This window comes from Galeopterus variegatus, unplaced genomic scaffold (assembly GCF_000696425.1).
Source record: "Galeopterus variegatus unplaced genomic scaffold, G_variegatus-3.0.2 Scaffold8023, whole genome shotgun sequence".
In the NCBI taxonomy this organism is placed as follows: Eukaryota; Metazoa; Chordata; class Mammalia; order Dermoptera; family Cynocephalidae; genus Galeopterus; species Galeopterus variegatus.
Window position 1 is genome coordinate 79606 of NW_007734134.1, and position 19644 is coordinate 99249.

Below are 19644 nucleotides of genomic sequence, written 5' to 3' on the forward strand. Positions count from 1 at the left end.
GTACCCAGGGGGTTCCAGGGTGTGACAAGACTATTAGGTCTGTGACACCTTCTTATGTTCCATCTCCCCGCCAGGCTGTCATGCGACTCTGAGATGACAACTGCCACACCTCTTTTTTCACGTGATGGCTGTGTGTTGTAAGTAGACTGACTTCATTTACTACCCTGGAAAGTTTTAAACATGAGGTGGGGCTCCTGCCAGGCATATTTAATGTGATGGAGTTTTTGTAATCCTGAAACTTCATTTAGGAGCTATTCTGTGAGTGGAAATCTGTAGTCATAGAGGAGAGGACCTTTCAGACATCGATAGGTAGTTCAAATCCACGCAGGAGGAGGGAAAAAAAACCCTGAATGATCACTGCATTAGAGTCTGTGAAAGCAGCGTGCAAAGGATGCCTCTCCCTGGCGATTCCCAGAGTGAGATAGTTTGGCTTATTTTCAGAGGTTTCCTAAACAAAAGCTTCTTACAGATTTACATATGTGTTAGCTCTTCATTTCAAAAAGAAATATTCAAACTACTTAGATACTTAGAGCCCTTTTTATTTAGAAATTCACAGAAAATTTCACAGCAGCATCATACATAAAGGCTCCCCATCATCAAGATTTCATCTTTAGTTGGGACCCTCCAGGAGTTGGGAAGAGATAAACACTGAGATCTAAGACTCCGTGATTCTCACACAAAGGGCCTTTTCTGAGTCATTGATCTGAAAATACACCAGTGGATCCAGCCTGTTGTATCCGGGGCGTGTGATAATAACCATTGATTACTTAGGAATCTGAGACCAGGGCGGTTCGGGAAGTTGTGTGGGCTGAACGTCTTGATCCTACTTTAACTCCAGGAAAAATAAACAAGCATGTTGAGTCATTTATCTTCATGGTCGCTAATAAAGGTGGTGGGTTCCTTGCAGCTGTGTTTACCTTCTTATTTTAAGCTATGACGGCAGGAGGCCAGACAACTGACTTGGCCCCCAGAGCAACTCATAAGAGTGGCCAGGGTGGGGGGAAATCAAAGACTGTATGGTAGGATTAGCATGCAGATATGTGTCCAGTATTGTCTGGGTTAGGAAAAGTCAGAAACCACATCCCAATGCATTAATAAGAGACTGATTAAGTAAATGATGGCACATCCCATACTGTGGAATAGTGAGTGTCTTGGATCATCTTCCCCAGACACACCCTGCAGTGAGAATTCCTGTGCACTTGACTTATTGTGGAAGTGTTCCTAGGACAGCCTGGGGAAGGAGTAGAGAAGCAGGACAGGGAAGAAGCAAGTGAGGGTGTGATTTCAGATAAAGTCCTGGCACCCATTTGATCCCTTTGGAGGGCTCTGGAGTATAAATCATACCAGCCGGAGATGAGAAGCTGAGCTTTCACAATCCTTTGGGCCCTTCCAGTTTTTGGCATTTGCAGGCAAAACAGCCCTAGAAGCCCAAGGGCAGGTCTCAGAAGAGAGNTGGAGAAGCACCCTGCCGCCTTCCCACAGGGGCTTTAGCGTCACTGTGTGTGAAAGAAATGAGGCGACAGCATTCTGTAATCACCGTCGTAATTAGAGAGTGTTGGCAGCACGGTAGGGCAGCCTGTTCTCTCCTGTGCCTTCATGCTTCTAATAACATTAGCAATGAGTTTTAGTGGAAAGAGCCCCAGGCCAGGAACAAGGGAAGCCAGCTACAGTCTCAACTCGCCAATGACGAGCTGGTTTGGGGTAAGCCACACAAACTTGGAAAAATTGTCATCCCTCTCCGTGCCTGTCACAGTCTGATCTCCAGGTTCCTTTCAACTCTAAGAATTTAGTGCCTGTGTCTTTAGAATTCACTCTATCTTTTGTTCTCAGCATCAGGACCAAGATATTCCTCTGGAGAAGATTTACTTCTCTTTCTGGATGTGTTGACCTGGTATTACTCAAGCCAGAAGATGCAGATTCCCAGGGACTCGCTGAGGATTTTGTTTGCAGGATAGGAAGGGATGGGTCACCAGGAGACTGTGAGAGGTGTAAGCAACTCAACCTGTTTTAAGTTTTGTCATCCCTCATGGAAAAAAAAAAAAGACAGGGTCTGTCCTCTGTGGGATGTGCATGGAAACTCACAGAGGGAAGGCCCTTGAGGCCTGTACCCAGGGGGTTCCAGGGTGTGACAAGACTATTAGGTCTGTGACACCTTCTTATGTTCCGTCTCCCCGCCAGGCTGTCATGCGACTCTGAGATGACAACTGCCACACCTCTTTTTTCACGTGATGGCTGTGTGTTGTAAGTAGACTGATTTCATTTACTACCCTGGAAAGTTTTAAACATGAGGTGGGGCTCCTGCCAGGCATATTTAATNACTTGGCCCCCAGAGCAACTCATAAGAGTGGCCAGGGTGGGGGGAAATCAAAGACTGTATGTTAGGATTAGCGTGCAGATATGTGTCCAGTATTGTCTGGGTTAGGAAAAGTCAGAAACCACATCCCAATGCATTAATAGGAGACTGATTAGGTAAATGATGGCACATCCCGAATGATGGCACATCCCATACTGTGGAATAGTGAGTGTCTTGGATCATCTTCCCCAGACACACCCTGCAGTGAGAATTCCTGTGCACTTGACTTATTGTGGAAGTGTTCCTAGGACAGCCTGGGGAAGGAGTAGAGAAGCAGGACAGGGAAGAAGCAAGTGAGGGTGTGATTTCAGATAAAGTCCTGGCACCCACTTGATCCCTTTGGAGGGCTCTGGAGTATAAATCATACCAGCCGGAGATGAGAAGCTGAGCTTTCACAATCCTTTGGGCCCTTCTAGTTTTTGGCATTTGCAGGCAAAACAGCCCTAGAAGCCCAAGGGCAGGTCTCAGAAGAGAGTTGCAAGTGCAGGCAGATAAAGCAAAAACTCATATAAGCTACCTACGCAGACGCACTGAAATAGTAGTGGGATTGGGGGCAATGGGCAATGTGTGTGCTTCACTCTGCAGCTGTTGGAAGAATGAAGGGTGCTCTAAGTACATCAACTGAAAGTTCCTTACAAGCACCGAGTGAGAAAAGCAAGTTATTGAGTAACAGATACAGTTTGATCTCATTTTTTTAAACAGAAAAGTGTGTGTGTGTTTGAGTGCTTGTAAAGAAAAAAATCTGGAAGGAAACAGACTCAACTGTCAATTATGTTGTTACAGGAGGGTAAGAGAGGTGAAGGAGAAGAGACAATTAGATTTTAGAGTAAGCACATTATGCTTTAGAGGAGAAATAAAAAATAAAGCAGTGCAGAAGGCCTCTGCCATGTAACAGGAGCATACACCTGTGCAGTTAGTTGATGGGTGCCTCCATCTCCAATCCTAAGAACCAAACAGGCCATACTAAGTGAGCCATACCACTTGGTGAATTTAGTGATGTTTCCCTGGAATGAACAAAACTTCGAAGTCTGCAATTAGACACAATAGTGGACTGGAAATTGTGGCGTCAGTGGTCTCCATTCCGGATGCCTGGTTGTCATTTTAGGCTGCTGTAGGAAAACATGCTCTTAGCCCAGTGCCTCCTCTTCCTGCTTGAATACCCAGTGGACATTCATTAGCGTGGCCTCTGCTGCCTGCAGGGGACTGTCTGAGAGGAAAAACTATGCTCATACTTGGCCTGTAGGCTGAACTGGTAGCCTTGGCAGAATGATAAATTTCACTTGTAGGTGAAATGAACTGTCTTCCCACTTGGTGGTAGATATTACAGACCCAGGTTGACATAATCCTTTTCCCTCACTGATAAACAGCCCTGAAGGACCATGGAAAGGTCTTCAAAAGTCGTCACTAACTTTCCTGTTACCTCAAAGACTGAAATAAAATCTTATGTGCACGATGTTGTGTTAAGCTCTGGGCAAAGAGAACTGTGAGGAAGTGTCTACACTCTTGGGGCTACAAGGTTTGCATCAAATCCACTGTTTTTTCAGTTCATTAATTGATCTACCTTCCCATCCATCCATCCATCCATCTTGTCCACTCACCCCTCCATCTACCCACCTATTCATTCACCCACTTATCCGTTCGTACACCTGTGCAGTTAGTTGATGGGTGCCTCCATCTCCAATCCTAAGAACCAAACAGGCCATACTAAGTGAGCCATACCACTTGGTGAATTTAGTGATGTTTCCCTGGAATGAACAAAACTTCGAAGTCTGCAATTAGACACAATAGTGGACTGGAAATTGTGGCGTCAGTGGTCTCCATTCCGGATGCCTGGTTGTCATTTTAGGCTGCTGTAGGAAAACATGCTCTTAGCCCAGTGCCTCCTCTTCCTGCTTGAATACCCAGTGGACATTCATTAGCGTGGCCTCTGCTGCCTGCAGGGGACTGTCTGAGAGGAAAAACTATGCTCATACTTGGCCTGTAGGCTGAACTGGTAGCCTTGGCAGAATGATAAATTTCACTTGTAGGTGAAATGAACTGTCTTCCCACTTGGTGGTAGATATTACAGACCCAGGTTGACATAATCCTTTTCCCTCACTGATAAACAGCCCTGAAGGACCATGGAAAGGTCTTCAAAAGTCGTCACTAACTTTCCTGTTACCTCAAAGACTGAAATAAAATCTTATGTGCACGATGTTGTGTTAAGCTCTGGGCAAAGAGAACTGTGAGGAAGTGTCTACACTCTTGGGGCTACAAGGTTTGCATCAAATCCACTGTTTTTTCAGTTCATTAATTGATCTACCTTCCCATCCATCCATCCATCCATCTTGTCCACTCACCCCTCCATCTACCCACCTATTCATTCACCCACTTATCCGTTCGTCCACCCACCCATCCACTCATCCATCCGTCCATCCATGTTTCCACTATATTTCTTTTTTTTTTGATTGAAACGTAATTGATTATACATATTTGTGGGGTACAGAATTGAATATAAATACCTGTATACAATATTTGATGATCAAATCAGGATAATTAGTATAGTCAATATTATAAAACATAATCATTCTTTGTGATGCTTAACCAATTTCTTAGTAACTGCCTCCTCTTCCCACCTATAGTAACCACAATTCTGCTTTCACCTTTTGAAAGTTCAATGTATTATTGTGATAGTGGTATCTTTCTTTTTTCTCTTTCCTTATTTATTTATTTATTGGCTCCCACTTATGAGTGAGGACATGTAGAATCTCTCTTTCTGTGCCTGGCTTATTTCATTAACATAATTTTCTCTAAGCTCATCCATGTTGCTGTGAATAGCAGAGTTTCATTATTATTATTATTATTTTTTGACTTGTGTCTTTTTCTGTGTCTGGCAACGGATCGCAACCCTCAGTGTTGCCCCTGTACCGGACCGGNTGTATATATATATATATACATACCACATTTTCCTTATCTATTCATCGATTGATGGACAATTAAGTTGGTTCCATATCTTGGCTCCTATAAATAGAGCTGTGATAAACATAGCAGTGCAGGTATTTCTTTGACATGATAATTTCCATTCCTTTGGGTATATACCCAGTAGTGAGATTGCTGGATTGTATGGCAGTTCTATCTGTAGTTGTTTGAGAAAACTGCATACTGTTTTCCATAATGGCTGCACTAATATATAGTCCCACCAACAGTGTAGGAGGGTTCCCCTATCTCTACATCCTCACCAGCATTTGTTATTCTCTGTCCTTTTGATAATAGCCAGTCTAACTGGGGTGAGATGATATCTCAATGTCGTTTAGACTTGCATATCCCTGATGCTTAGTGATGTTGAGCATTTTTTCATATGTCTGTTGGCCATTTGTATATGTTTCTTTGAGAAATGTCTGTTCAGCTCCTTTGTTCAGCTCCCTTGCTCATTTTAAAATCAGGTTGCCATTTTTTTTTTTTTTTTTTTACTGTTAAGTTGTTTGAGTTCCATGTATATTCCAGATATTAATTCCTTGTTGGATATGTAGCTTGCAAATACTTTCTCCCATTCTGTAGGTTGTCTTTTCACTCTGATGATTGTTTCCTTTGCTGTGAGAAGATTTTTAATGTGATATAATCCCATTTGTTTATTTTTTCTTTTGTTGCCTGTGCTTTTGAGGTCTTATTCATAAAGTCTTTGCTGAGTCCTATATCCTGCAGTGTTTCTGCTGTGTTTTCTTCTAGGAGTCTTATAGTTTCAGGTCTTATACTTAAGTCTTCAATCCATTTTGAGTTGATTTTGGTATATAATGAGAGATACGGGTCTCGTTTCATTCTTCTATACATGGATATCCAGTTTTCCTGGCATCATTTACTGAAGTGGCTATCCTTTCCCCACTGTATGTTCTTGGTGCCTTTGTCAAAGATCAGTTGGCTGTAAGTACATGGATTGACTTCTGGGTTCTCTATTCTGTTCCATTGGTCTGTTTGTCTGTTTTTATGCCAGTACCATGCTGTTTTGTTTACTATAGCTTTATAGTATAATTTGAAGTCAGGTAGTGTTATATCTTTGGCTTTATTATTATTATTATTTATTGTTATTATTATTTTGCCAAGGATGGCTTTGGCCATTCAGGGTCTTTTCTTGTTCCATATGATTGTTAGGATTGAATTTTCTGTTTCTGAGAAGAATGCCATTGGTATTGTGACGGGGATTGCATTTAATCTGTAGATTGCTTTGGGTAGTACAGGCATTTTCAAAGTGTTAATTTTTCCAATCCATGAGCATGGAATGTCTTTCTATCTTTTTGCATCCTTTTAAATTTCTTTCAGCAGTGGTTTGTAGTTTTCACTGTAAAAATCTTTCGCCTTCTTGGTTAAATTTATTCCTAAGTATTTAATTTTTTTGGTAGCTATTGTAAATGGGCTTGCTTTGTTGATTTCTTTTTTTGCTAGTTCATTGTCGGAGTATAAAAACACTACTGATTTTTGTGGTTGATTTTGTATCCTGCAACTTTACTGAAATCATTCATCAGCTCTAAGAGTGCTAGTTCATTGTCGGAGTATAAAAACACTACTGATTTTTGTGGTTGATTTTGTATCCTGCGACTTTACTGAAATCATTCATCAGCTCTAATAAGAGTTTTTTTGGTAGAGTCTTTATGTTTTTCCATATATAGGATCATGTCATCTGCAAACAGGGACAATTTGACATCATCTTTTCCAATTTGGATGCCCTTTATTTCTTTTTGTTGCCTGATTGGTCTGGCTAGCACTTCTAATATTATGTTAAATAGGAGTGGTGAGAGTGGGCATCCTTCTCTTGTTCCTGTTCTTAAAGGAAAAGCTTTTAGCTTTTCCCCATTCAGGATGATATTGGCAGTGGATTTGTCATATATAGCTTTTATTGAGAAGGAAGTTGAGATACTTCCTTCTATGCCTAATTTGTTGTGTCTTTATTATGAAGAGATGTTGAATTTTGTCAGATGATTTTTTGCATCTATTGAGATAATCATATGGTTTTTGTCTTTGATTTTGTTGATGTGGTGTATCATATTTAGTGATTTGCATATGTTGAACCATCCTTGCATCCCTGGGATGAATCCCACTTGATCATGGATTATAATCTTTTTGACATGCTTCTGTATTCTGTTTGCTAATACTTTGTTGAGGATTTTTGTATTTATGTTAACCAAGGATATTGGCCTGTAGTTTTCTTTTTTTGTTGTATCTTTGTCTGATTTTAGTATCAGGGTGATACTGACCTCATAGAATGAGTTGGAAGAATGGCCTCTGTTTCAATTTTTTGGCATAGTTTAAAAATAATTGGTATCAATTTCTCTTTAAAGGTTTGTAGAATTCAGCAATAAAGCCATCTGGTCCTGGATTTTTCTTTGTTGGGAGACTGCTGATTACTGCTTCAATCTCATTGCTTGGTATTGGTGTGTTCAAGTTTTCTATTTCTTCTTGGTTCAGTCTTGGTAGTTCATATTTGAGCAGAAATTTATCCATTTCCTCCAGGATTTCAAATTTGTAGGCATGTAGTTGTTCACGATAGTCTCTAATGATTCTTTGTATTTCTGTGGCATCAGTTGTGATATCTCCTTTTTATTTCTGATTTTTATAATATTTGGGTCTCCTCTCTTCTTTTTTAAGTTAGTCTAGCTAATAGTTTGTTGGTTTGTGTTTTTGTTCATCTTCTCAAAAACCAACTTTTTGTTTCATTGATCTTTTTTGTCATTTCTGGGGTCTCTATTTCATTTAATTCTGCTCTGATCTTAATTATTTTGTTCTGTCTACTAATTTTGGGATTGGATTGTTCTTGTTTTTCTAGTTCTTTGAGGTGCAATGTTCAGTTGTTTATCTGAAGTCTTTCTATTGTTTGAATGTAAGCATTTATTGCAATCATCTTTCCCCTTTGTACTGCTTTTGCAGATCCCACAGGTTTTTGTATGATGTGCTTTTATTTTCATTAGTTTCAAGAAATTTTTTTATTTCCTGTCTAATTTCTTCTTTGACCCATAGGTCATGTAGGAGCATATTGTTTAATTTCCATGTATTTGTATAGTTTCCAAAGTTTCTCTTGTTATCGATTTCTAGTTTTAATCTGTTGTGGTCTGAAAAGATACCTGGAATGATTTCATTTTTTAAAAATTTGTTGAGACTTGATTTGTGACCTAACATGTGATCTATCCAGGAGAATGTGCCACATGCTGATGAGCAGAATGTAAATTCTGTAGTTGTTGGATGAAATGTCCTGTAGATGTCTGCTAAATCCAGCTGGTCTAAAGTATACGTGTTTCTCTTTGATTTGTTGCCTAGATGATCTGTCCAATGTTGAGAGAGGTGCTGAGGTCTCCAATTATTATTATTGCATTGGGGTCTATCTGTCTCTTTTGGTCTAACAATGTTGCTTTATATTTCTTGGTGCTCTGATGTTGGTGTGTATATATTTATGACTGTTACGTCTTCTTGCTGGATAGATCCTTTATCATTATATAATGACCTTGTTTGTCTCTTTTAATGGTTTTTGGTTTAAAATCTATTTTATTTGATATAAGAATAGCTGTTCTTGCTTGTTTTTGGTTTTCGTTTGCATGGTATATCTTTTTCCATCCCTTCACTATTAGTCTGTGTGAATCTTTACAGCTGAGGTGAGTTTCTTGTAGGCACATATAGTTGGGTTGAGTTTACTCATCCAATCAGCCAGTCTGTGTCTTTTGAGTGGGAAATTCAATCCATTTACATTTAGGGTTATTATTGAAAGGTATTGTCTTACTCCTGGCTCATCAAGATTTCTTGTGAGGCTCATCATGTGGTGGTGAACTCCTGCGGTTTTTGTTTGTCTGAGAAATATACTATTTCTCCTTCATTCTAAAGGATAGCCTTGCTGGTTATAGTATTCTTGGCTGGCAGTTTTTTTTTTTTTTCTTTTAGTTCTTCGAATATATCATCCCATCCTCTTCTGGCATGCAGGATTTCTGCTTAGAAATCTGCTGTTAATCTGATGGGGACTCCTTTATAGATGACTTGATGCTTTTCTCTTCCTGTTTTTAAGATTCTCTCTTTGTCTTTGAGCTTTGCCAGTTTGACAATAATGTGTCTCAGAAAGGATATTTTTGGACCGAATCTGTTTGGGCCTCTTGGATCTGAAAGTCCTTATCTCTCCTAATACATGAGAATTTTTCTGCTATTATTTTATTGAATAAGTTTTCAATGCCTTTTCCTTTCCCATCCCCTTCTAGAACACCCATGATTCTGATGTTTGTGTGCTTAAGGTTGTGCAATAGCTCTCATAGATTTTCTTCATTTTTAAAAAATTCTTTTTTCTTCTTGTTTGCCTGAGTTATTTCAAAAAGACTGTCTTTGAGATCAAAAATCCTTTCTTCTGCTTGCTCTAGCCTGCTGCTTAAACTCTCAGTTGTGTTTTTTTTATTTCATTGAATGAACCCTTTAGTTGTAGGAGTTCTTCTACATTCTTTTTAAAGGTATCTATCTCTTTGTAAATTTCCTCCTTCATGTCCTGGATTGTTTTTCTCATTTTGTTGTGTGTGTCACTGAGTCTTCTTGTATCTCATTGAGTTTCCTTAAGATTCTTGCTTGGAATTCCTTTTCAGTCATTCTGAGGGTTTTCTGCTATTGGGGGTCTGGTACTTAAGAATTCTTGGATTCTTTTGGTGATGTCATATTTTTCTTGTTTATTCATATTTCTAGGATCCTTACATGGATATCTGGTCATCTGGTACAGCAGTTGCTCCTTCTATTACTCTGGAGTGGCTTCTGAGCAGAAAGACTCCCTCCTGTAGATGGGTTTTATATTGACCATGGGGTTAGGTGTTTTAGTTTTGGTTCTGGGTAGACACAATAATGAGGTCTCTGTGTGGTTACTTCTGCCATATTCAGTGTTGGAGTTGCATGTGAGTGCCTCTGTGGCCTAGGCACTGGGGCACTTAGTGGTTCTTTGTTGATGTGAGTGACACTGTTATGGGTCATCAAGGACATGGTCAAGATCTCAATTTCTTGGGAGAAGTGCCTGGTGCTCTATTGTTTCTTGGCTGAGGCAGGTAACCCTGGGTGGACTTGTTGGTACCCTAACTAGTGTCCTGTGACCCTCACAGGTGCATTGGGGGTGCACTGGAGCTCCTCAGCTTGAATGGGTGACTCTGGGCAGGGTTTCTCTTTCTTCTTTCCTGCAGACAAAGGCTTCTTCTGAGTCCTTGCTTCTCCCAGTTGGGGGATGGGTTGGTGGTGGCTGGGAATTTTCTTCCTTACTCTATTTGGCTATCCTGGGTTTATGCACTAACTGGTGGCTCTGTGCATGTCCCTCCCCAAGTGAAGGCAGTCTCCTGCGCTGTGCAAGTAGTTCCAACTCCTGGGTGTGGGACAGTGGGGGACAGTGTAATTCTCCCTGTGGGTTGGACCACGGGGTTATGGGGCTGTGCTCCATCACCTCTTTCTAACGACTCTGCTCATGACCCTTACTGGGTCAGTCCAGTCATTTGTTTAGCTACAGTGCTGGTGGCTGCAGCTGTGGGAACTGTGTGGTGTGAGTGGCTGTGGCTGTGGCAACAGCAGCAGGAGTTTCATGGTGGGGCTGATCGTGACTGAGGCTGGCAGTGATGGGAACTGCATGGTGGGCAGCTGTAGCTGTGGTTGGTGGCAGCTGTGGTGGTGGTGGGGAGCAGGACAAACTGCTCTGCAGGGAGATGGGCAATGGCTCTGGGACCAGACAGTGGTGACAGTGACTCTGGTGGTGTTGGCAGTGGGCCTGTTCCAGTCTTCCGTGGGAGGAGTGTGCCCTGGGCACCTCTATTCCTCCATGTTTCCTCCCCCTCCCTTTCATCTGTATTTCTAATAATTATCAAGGGACTCATGAGCCAAGCATTGTGGTAGTCTCCTACTCTCCTGGTATTTACCTGTGGCACACTTACATCTTACCTCTAACCTCTATCTACAGTTTTTAGTATATACTAGAAACCATTTTAAGCCCTCTGACTGCTTCTCCTTAGGATTTGTTTTCTCCCAGGCCAGTGTTCATAGTTACTTTCATCTCTCAGTTGTACTAAACCAGATAATAACTACCATGTGCTGTAGTGCTTACTGTATTAAAAAGCCGTCTATACACTCTGTCTCATTTAATCCTTAGGGTGATCCTAAGAAACGTGTATTATTACCCATATTTTAATCTTTTTTATTGTGAGATACAACATACATAAAGAAAAAGAATAGTGTATGGCTCTGTTATTTGTCACAAAGCAAAGATGTATATAATGAAGTGAAACAATGGAACATTGCCAGCACCCAGAAAGGCCTTCATGCTTCCTTTTAGTTTTCACCCCTTCCAACCCCCAGAAATAACCACCATCCTGGTTATTTGTAGTAATGACTTCTTCGTTCCTTTTTATAGTTTTACTATCTAAGCATGCACCCCTCAACATTATAGTTTGGTTTTGCCCATTCGTTTTATTTTAAACTTTACGTAAATCTCAGTTGGGTAAAGTGCAGTGTTGTAACACTAAGGTCGAGGGTTTGGATCCCTGTGCTGGCCAGCCGCAAAAACAACAAGCAAACAAACAAAAAAACAACTTTATGTAAATCATATTGTGTGTTTCCTTCACTGACTTTTTCCCCTTAACATTAAATTAAGATCCATAGTTATTGTTGCATTACCTGTAGTGATTGATTTTCATTTCTGTATAGTATTTTATTATATGAATATATCATGATTTATTTTCCAATCTACTGTTTTTGGACATTTTTTCCCCAGTTTTTGGCTGTCATGAATAACGCTGCTATGAACATTCTTGCTTATGTGATTCACTGAAAACGGGCAGATATTTCAGTTGGATATGTAAACACAAGTGAAATTGATAGGTGGTGGGCATGCATTCAATTTGGGTAGTTAATGCTAAACAATTTTTCAAACTGGTTGCATTAATTCACATTCCCACCTATAGTGTACAAGAGTATTTGTCGCTCTGAGCCTCACCAGAATGTGGCATTGTTAGTCTTTCTGATTTCAGCTTATCTGATGGTATATGGTGGTGATATCTCTTCATGATTTTAATTTTTATTCCACAAATGAGGTTGAGTATCTTTTCATATGTTTATTGGACATTTGGATATCGTCTTTTTTGAACTTCATTTTGAAGTCTTTGCTGATTTTTAAAATTAGGGTTTCTGGGTTTAATTAGGTAGATTTGTTGGAGTTCTTTATGTTTCTGGATACAAGGTTGATGGAGTTTGGATGTGTTGTCCCCTCCAAAACTCATGTGGAAATTTGATCCCCAATGTGGCAGTGTTAGAAACTGATTGAGTCATGGGGGTGGATCCCTCATGAATGGATTAATGCTCTCCCTGGGGGAGGGGGGATTAATGAGTGAGTTCTCGCTCTATTAGTTCCCGTGAGAGCTTGTTGTTTAAAAGACCCTGACACCTTCTCTCTCTCTTGTTTCTCTCTCTTGCTTCCTCTTGTCATGTGATCTACTTGTACCCGCCGGCTCCCTGTCACTTTCCACCATAAGTAGAAGCAGCCTGAGGCCCATGCCAGATGCAGCCGTCCCAGAATCGTAAGCCAAATAAACCTCTTTTCCTTAAAAGTTACCCAGTCTCAGGTATTTCTGTTATAGCAACACAAAACTGACTAAAACAAAGGTCTTTTTAAGTTAAATGAATAGTAAGTATCTTTTCCTTCTATGCCACATATCTTTTAATCCTTCAAAAGCTGTCTTTTGATATTTTCAGTGCAATCTAACTTACCAAGCTTTTCCTTTGTGGTTAGCACATTTTGTGTCCTGCTTATGACACCTCCCCCTAGAATATTCTTGAATGTTATGATATCAGTCATGGTAGAGTTAGGAAAACAGAAATCTCACTATGTATTTCAAGAGAGGATTTAATAAGGAGAAATGGTCACCCATGTATCAGAGGCTGAAAACAAAAGAAGGAGCTTTAAGGTAACACAGAGATAATAGCTTCAGAAAACAGGTACTGCCTGGGGGACTGGGGGAACAAAGAGAAGAGATTGGGGTTATCAGAACCTGGAAGCACAGAGAAGGGACCCGTCACACCTAGACTCAGACTTCCAAGAGGGGGCTGCTGTCCGGCTGGTGCTGAGAGCCCCAAGGGGCTGTGATGAGATTATTTCTGAAAGAGGTGAAAGAAGCTGGAGGCTCGAACCAATGTAGGGAAGAGCTGCTGTGGGCAGATGCTCACAGAACAAGCAGGGCAGGAAGGAGGACGTCTCTTCTTCACTCCTGTCTTCTAACGTCCCTCTAGTAACGCCTGCTGCAGACTTTAGCAAGGAGCAAACTGGCAAAGCAGAAATGGAGAGTCCTAGCCCCAGAATCACAAAGCAGAGTGCAGAAGCCACCACTCATAGGAAGATTGCCCTTTCCCTCTGCTCTCCAGTGCTGTCTGTACCATAAACACAGAGCGTCTGTTTCTCATGCTGGTTTATTTGCTTAAACTTGCACCCATATCCAACTACCTTACTTAATGTAGCTTAAAAATAAAGTTTGATCTCTGATAGAGTAAATAATTTCACTTTGCTCTTATTCAAGATTGTCTTCGTTATTCTTAGCCCATTGAATTTCCATTTTATTTCGTAATCAACATTTTAATTTCCATTGAAATCTTGCAGGGATTTTTATTTAGATGTTATTGACTCTATAGATAACTCCGGGAAGAACTGACATCTTTACAATATTGAGTTTTTCAGCCCATGAATGTGGGCTTATTCCTTAATTTATTTAGGTTTTCTTTAATTTCTCTTGATATTTATGTCTGCTGTCTCAACACATATCTCATCCCATGCATTCTTAAGAATTTGATTTTTTAACTTTTTGTTATGAAATAATTTCAAACTTGAAGAAAAGCTACAAGAGTAATACAGAGAAATCCCTTATTCCCAATCTCTTTCCCCAGATTCAGCATTTTAAAAAACATGTTGCCATATTGGCTTGGTTATTCTCTCACTTGCACTTTCTTATTCTCTCTATAGGAATATAATATTTTTTATTTTTCCTTATTCATTTGAGAGTAAATTGCATAGATTAGGCCCCTTTACCCCCTAAAAAGTAATGCATTTTCTAAGAACAAGGAGAGTCTCTCATATAACCATAGTACAGTTATTAAATTCAGAAAATTTAAGTCTGATCGAATACTTTTTGCTAATGCTGATCATCTTCCAATTTCATCAGTTGTCCTAATGATGTCCTTGATAGCATCATTTCGCTGCCAACACAAATCTAGTTCGGGGATACAAATTGCATTTACTTATCATTTTGTGTTGGTCTTTAATTTGGCACATTTCTTCAAGCTTACTTTGTCTTTCATGATATTGACAGTTTTGAAGATTACATGCCAGTTATTTTATTGAATGTTTCTCAACTAGGATTTGTCTGTTAGAGTCAGGTTATACATCCTTGGCTGGAATATCACATGTAACATGTCTCTCTCGGGGTATCACATTGGAAGGCGCGTCATGTCTTCCTGCCTCTTTCTGGTAATGATTTTGATTGCTTGCCCAAGGTATTATTCAGTTTTTCCACTACATTTTTTTCTCACTGTACTATTTTCCCCCTTAAAGCTAATAAGCAGTCTATGGGGAAACACTGAGACCATGAAAATATCCTGCTCGTCATCCAACTTCCCCCTTAACTTTAGCATCTGTTGATGATTCTTGCCCCAAACAATCTTTGCAATAATGATTGCAAAAGGATGATTTTCCAATTCCATCACTCCTTGTGCATTTATCATTCAGCATTCTACTTTTAGGAAGAGCCCTCCCTTCTTCCCCATTTACTTATTTGTTTGCTTTTCTATTTATTATTTTAGGAACATGCCAATTTCTGTTATATTTAATATGTTATAATCCGTTACTGTTCTTATTTTCATGCTGAAATTGTCCCAGATTTGGGTAGTAGGAGCATCTTCAAGCTAGCTCCTGGGTTCTCTGACATGCTACCCTCTTTTGTTTTGAACATTTTTTTGCTTTCTGGCCCAATAAGATCATCCAGGCTCATCTTGTGCCTTCCCTGCTCTGCCCTAAAATCAGCTATGTCTCCAACAAGCTACTTTTTTCTGGATTTGGATGCAGGTATGTTCATTGTCACTGGGGTGTCATTGTGTTTAGGATCCTTCAGTGGCCAGAGCGAGGATAAATATACGGGGGTACTTCAAAAAAAGTTCATGGAAAGATTCCTATTATTTTTTGGTCTGTTTTTCCATGAACTTTTGTAAGTACCCTCATATGTGTATGTATTTGTATATATATAAATAAAGCTATACAATATCTATATGTGTGTGTATAGTTATATTATCAGAAACCTAAGTTCTCACTGACATCTCCAATTCCAATTCAACCTTTAGGGTTTTGCCTTGCCATCACCCAGGTGCAAAATGAAGTGTTGGACCCCTTGTTCAAAAATTTATTTAGAATTTCAAAACAGCAGCAGCAGAGTAGTAAGCCAAGAAACAGGCTTCCATCATGGGGCCCTGTGTGACTGCTTAGGTCTTACACACAGCCATGCCTTCCTCCTTCACAGTGAGAATGCTCACCTGCAACACCAACAGGTTCACTCAGCCTGTCTATGTAATTTGGGGGGCAAGTGTAAAATGAAAGTGCAGAACCCTTTATTCAAAAGCACAAAAAAGATGTCATGAAAGGTACAAAGATACAAAGCTTTTTTCTTCTGCATTTTTATTTTGCACTGGACTCTGCAAATTGTCATGGTATTTTTTTTCAGTGTGCTATTTAATGTCATTCAAAGTAAAGAAATATTTACATTTAAATTATTAGCATGAATTCTGTAGTTCATCCTTATATTGTGCAATGCAAATTTTAAATGCATACATAAGAGCATTTAAAATCACACTATTAGTATTTCCTAACTTGTACACGCGTAGGTACTTTGTTCCTGCCAGAACAATGAAAAACATTGTACAAAACTAACTCAACTGTTTCTGTTTCACTGCTTGATATGCTCGTATTCTACGACATTAGCTCCCTTTGGCTTCTGATGAGTAAGGAAGGACTGAAAGGAGAAGGAACTCTGGGTTTTCGTATCTTTCCCATTCCACATCATCATTTCAGCATATGTGGTTGGCTAATGCAGGGAAGTAAGAAAAGTTATGATAGGGCACTTTGGACGTTAGCAGTTTTTAGAATGCACTGGATTCCTTTTGCTGTCAAAGCAGATTCTGGGTCAAACAGAAAGCGTGGTCTCTTGGGGTCGTCAGTGTTCTTACTTACCCAGGTGTAGACATAACACATTTCCTTTGTAATCACTGTGAGCCCTGCTGCATTCCTGTGTATCATGGCATCAGACTTCACTTCCGCTTCACTTCCGAAACATCAGTTCAAAGATAAAATTAAGAATTTCAAGTCGGCAACAACAGAGTGTCAAACCTAGTGCATGGTCCTTCTGAGCACAGGGCCTTGTGTGATGGCATAGTTCACATACCTCCTATTTTTGAAAGATTTTCTTAAGTCTCCCTTCTCCACTCTTTTCTTGAAGCCACAGGCAGAGCCTCAGAGACAGCTTTGTTGAGATTAGGTGCATACCCATATTTCCCAGCATGATTTGAAGCTACTCTATGTCCTGGTAATGCTGAAAGCACGTGTGTTTTATCTACATTCCTCGATGATCTTAGGCTTCTTTTCTGGAGATTGCACGTAGAGTTTTCAACTCAAGTGGTTGCTGTTATGCCTTACACTAGGAACTATTTTATGTGATTTTTGATGTTACTGTAAAAATTANAGCACAGGGCCTTGTGTGACGGCATAGTTCACATACCTCCTATTTTTGAAAGATTTTCTTAAGTCTCCCATCTCCACTCTTTTCTTGAAGCCACAGGCAGAGCCTCAGAGACAGCTTTGTTGAGATTAGGTGCATACCCATATTTTCCAGCATGATTTGAAGCTACTCTATGTCCTGGTAATGATGAAAGCACGTGTGTTTTATCTACATTCCTCGATGATCTTAGGCTTCTTTTCTGGAGGTTGCACGTAGAGTTTTCAACTCAAGTGGCTGCTGTTATGCCTTACACTAGGAACTATTTTATGTGATTTTTGATGTTACTGTAAAAATTATCTTTTTTTTTTCATAACAAAAGAATGTTTGATTCAAAACGTTTTTTGGACTGGATAATATATTCACAGAGTTTGAACAATAAAAGGTTAAAGGAGCCACTTAAAAATTTCATTTTCTAATTATTTATTGCTGTTATGTAGAAATGACAATTGAATTTTTAAAACCATCCTTGTTAAATTCCCTTACTAGCTCCAATAGTTTATCTTTAGCTTTTTTTTTTTTGACTCTTTACATACACCAATGGTCAGAGAAGAGGACAGTTTTATTTCTTTCTTCCTGATTCTTACGCTTTATTCTTTTTTCTTGTTTTATCGTTGTCAGGCTGTCTCCAGTACAATGTTGATGAGAAGTGGTGATAATGGGCATTCTTGTAACATTTTCATCATATAAGGTAACTTTTAACTTTTCGCCAATAATACTTTTTTTTTTTTTTTTTTTACTGACCAGTAACGGCATCGCAACCCTCGGTGTTGCGCCCGCACCGCGCTCAGCCAGTGAGTGGGAACCGGTCTCCANGCTATTTAATGTCATTCAAAGTAAAGAAATATTTACATTTAAATTATTAGCATGAATTCTGCAGTTCATCCTTATATTGTGCAATGCAAATTTTAAATGCATACATAAGAGCATTTAAGTCATAAGAGGAAAGACCAAAATCACACAATTAGTATTTCCTAACTTGTACATGCGTAGGTACTTTGTTCCTGCCAGAACAATGAAAAACATTGTACAAAACTAACTCAACTGTTTCTGTTTCACTGCTTGATATGCTCGTATTCTACGACATTAGCTCCCTTTGGCTTCTGATGAGTAAGGAAGGACTGAAAGGAGAAGGAACTGTGGGTTTTCGTATCTTTCCCGTTCCACGTCATCATTTCAGCATATGTGGTTGGCTAATGCAGGGAAGTAAGAAAAGTTATGATAGGGCACCTTGGACGTTAGCAGTTTTTAGAATGCACTGGATTCCTTTTGCTGTCAAAGCAGATTCTGGGTCAAACAGAAAGCGTGGTCTCTTGGGGTCGTCAGTGTTCTTACTTACCCAGGTGTAGACATAACACATTTCCTTTGTAATCACTGTGAGCCCTGCTGCATTCCTGTGTATCATGGCATCAGACTTCACTTCCAAAACATCAGTTCAAAGATAAAATTAAGAATTTCAAGTCGGCAACAACAGAGTGTCAAACCTAGTGCATGGTCCTTCTGAGCACAGGGCCTTGTGTGACGGCATAGTTCACATACCTCCTATTTTTGAAAGATTTTCTTAAGTCTCCCATCTCCACTCTTTTCTTGAAGCCACAGGCAGAGCCTCAGAGACAGCTTTGTTGAGATTAGGTGCATACCCATATTTTCCAGCATGATTTGAAGCTACTCTATGTCCTGGTAATGATGAAAGCACGTGTGTTTTATCTACATTCCTCGATGATCTTAGGCTTCTTTTCTGGAGGTTGCACGTAGAGTTTTCAACTCAAGTGGCTGCTGTTATGCCTTACACTAGGAACTATTTTATGTGATTTTTGATGTTACTGTAAAAATTANAATTCTCAGTGAATCTCTCTGGTACTGGAGCTTTCTTTCTGGGAGTTTTTAAACTATGAATTAAATTGCTTTAATAATTATGTGAATATTTGTATTTTCTACTTTATTGTGCCAGTTTTGGAAAGCTTTATTTCTCTGATAACTTGACCATTTATCTAAATTTTCATAATGATTTTTAGAGTTATTTATAATATCTTCTTAGTATATTTTTAATATCAGTAGGATTTGCAGTGCTATCTCCATTTTTTTGTTTGTTTTGTTTTGACATAGTATATATGGAGTGTCTCTATTTCAGAACTTTAGGGATATCTTTCTATTGTCTTCTGTTGAGAAGTCACCTGTCATTCGACTTTAGGGCTTTTTAAGGCAATAAGCTTTTCTTTTTTCTTGCTGCATTCAAGATATTCCTTCTGTCTTTCATTTTCAGTGGTTTTATTATCACAGGTCTAGGTATAGATTCTATTTTTGTTTGTTCTGCTGGGGTCCTTAGCATTTCTTGAATTTCAGGTTGGATGTTCTTCATCATTTCTAAAAATTTCTCAGCCATTATTTCTTAACTATTGCCTTTCCCCCATTCTTTACTCTCTAATCCTGCAATTTCATATGCACATACGCTATATGTTCTCAATGCATACTCTATTTCTGCTACCTACTCAGCTGTGTTTTCCATCTTTTTGTTGCTCTATGCCTTATTCTAGC